This window comes from Theropithecus gelada, chromosome 10 (assembly GCF_003255815.1).
Source record: "Theropithecus gelada isolate Dixy chromosome 10, Tgel_1.0, whole genome shotgun sequence".
NCBI classification, from domain to species: Eukaryota; Metazoa; Chordata; class Mammalia; order Primates; family Cercopithecidae; genus Theropithecus; species Theropithecus gelada.
The window spans coordinates 12,793,674-12,796,036 of record NC_037678.1 but is presented as its reverse complement, the minus strand read 5'-3'; the positions used below and the strand labels follow the sequence as shown (position 1 = coordinate 12,796,036).

Sequence of the window (2,363 nt, the reverse complement as noted above, 5' to 3'; positions counted from 1 at the left end):
TGAAGGGACACACCCTGTCCCTGCGCTCACCCTGCAAGGGCAAGGGGAGAGACAGCAACGCCAGGGAGAGCTGATGCAACTGTCTCAGCCAGAGGAGCCAGGGAAGGCTGCACAGCACAGGTGACGCCTGCACTGAATCTTCAAAGATAAATAGGCATAATCATGGGACCAAAAGAGAGAGGGTGCTCCAGGCTGGGGAAGCAGAGCCTGCCAAGACTCTGTAAAAAAATGCTGGGCACACCCACGTCCACACCACGTAAACAGAGCAGTAGATGCTCTCATGAACACCTGCGCTCACAGCTGCTCCTTCTATACACTCCTGCTTACATACACAGCCCATGCGCATGCCTGTCTGGGGCCCCCACGTGCACAGCAGACAGCCTGCCGGCTACCTGTGTGACCCACTTATGTCTCTCAACCTCTCTGGGCCTCAGTTCACTCACCTCTTACGTGGAGAAAATGACAGGGACATGGTGAGGGTTATATGAGACAGTACCTGTGGAGTACCAAGGGCAATGTTCAGTCAATGTTTGCTGTATGATCCTTTTGTAGTTCATAAGCGTGATGACTGGGCTTTCATGCTCATGCATGAGATGGGCCTCCCTTCAGTCTTGTTACAGGCCGGCTCCGTGGCTCATGCCTGTAATCCCAGCACTTGGGGAGTCCAAGGTGGGAGGACTGCTTGAGGCCAGGAGTTCAAGACCGGCCTGGGCAACATAGTGAGATCTCATCTGTAGAAAAGGTTTTTTGTTCGTTTTTAATTAGCTGGGCACGGTGGTGCAGCTGTGGTCTCAGCTACTGGAAAGGCTGAGGTGAGGCCAGGTGCGGTGGCTTACACCTGTAATCCCAGCACTTTGGGAGGCTGAGGCGGGCGCATCAGGAGGTCAGGAGATCAAGACCATCCTGGCTAACACAGTGAAACCCTGTCTCTACTAAAATAGAAAAAAATTAGCCGGGTGTGGTGGTGGCGCCTGTAGTCCCAGCTACTCGGGACACTGAGGCAGGAGAATGGCGTGAACCCGGGAGGCGGAGCTTGCAGTGAGCCAAGATCGGGCCACTGCACTCCAGACTGGGTGGGAGCGAGACTCCGTCTAAAAAAAAAAAAGGAGTCCGCTCAAAAATAAATAAATAAATAAATAAATAAATAAATTGTAGCTGCGCATGGTGGCTCAGGCTGTATTGGGAGGGCAAGGCAGGTGGATCACCTGAGGTCAGGAGTTCGAGACCAGCCTGGCTAACATGGTGAAACCCCGTCTCTACCAAAAATACGAAAGAATGTAGCCAGGCTTGGTGGCAGGTGCCTGTAATCCTAGCTACTCAGAAGACTGAGGCAGGAGAATCACTTGAATCCAGGAGACAGAGGTTGCAGTGAACCGAGATTGAGCCATCGCACTCCAGCCTGGGCAACAGAGTGAGACTCCATCTCAAAAACAAAAAGATATAAGAAATCCACTTAAAAAAAAAAAATTGTAACTGGGCGCCGTGGCCCACACCTGTAATCCCAGCACTTTGGGAGACTGAGGCCGGTGGATCACATGGGGTCAGGAGTTCAAGACCAGCCTGAACAACATGGGGAAACCTTGTCTCTATTGAAAATACAAAAATTAGCCGAGCGTGGTGGTGCATGCCTGTAATCCCAGCTACTCAGGAGACTGAGGCAGGAGAATGGCTACATTATGGCTCAGCCTAGGGCCCTTCCCTTCAGACCTTTTCTGGGTAATTTAAATAGACACCTTTCTTGTTTGTTTAAGCTACTGGTATTGTCACTCACAGCCAGTCATATCCTTTTTTTTTTTTTTTTTGAGACAGAGTCTCGCTCTGTCGCCCAGGCTGGAGTGCAGTGACCAGATCTCAGCTCACTGCAAGCTCCGCCTCCCGGGTTTACGCCATTCTCCTGCCTCAGCCTCCCGAGTAACTGGGACTACAGGCGCCCACCACCTCGCCCGGCTAGTTTTTTGTATTTTTTAGTAGAGACGGGGTTTCACCGGGTTAGCCAGGATGGTCTCGATCTCCTGACCTCGTGATCCGCCCGTCTCGGCCTCCCAAAGTGCTGGGATTACAGGCTTGAGCCACCGCGCCCGGCAGCCAGTCATATCCTAATTCACTTACTGATGACCACTTTTGGCCAGAACTTGGGCTGAGTTTTGGGAACAAAGGCAAATCAGACGCGAGCCCCATCTGCCCATCCATGTGAAACAGAGCCCACAGGGGAGACCAAAGACCGAACAGATAATCTCAAGATGCATCTATTTTCTTTATTTCTTTTTTTTGTTTTGGTTTTTGAGAGACAGGGTCTTGCTTTATTGTCCAGGCTAGAGTGCAGCGGTGTGAACATGTCTCACCGCAGCCTCGATCTCCCAAGC

The 2,363-nt window shown here is 51.6% G+C and overlaps 1 non-coding gene across 1 annotated transcript; it reads left to right on the top strand.

Moving 5' to 3' along the window:
- The first annotated feature begins 540 nt into the window (after positions 1-540).
- On the top strand, positions 541-648 carry LOC112633912. The gene has a single exon (XR_003121671.1). It is a non-coding gene; the product is annotated as a small nucleolar RNA U13 (small nucleolar RNA).
- Positions 649-2,363: the final 1,715 nt, after the last annotated feature.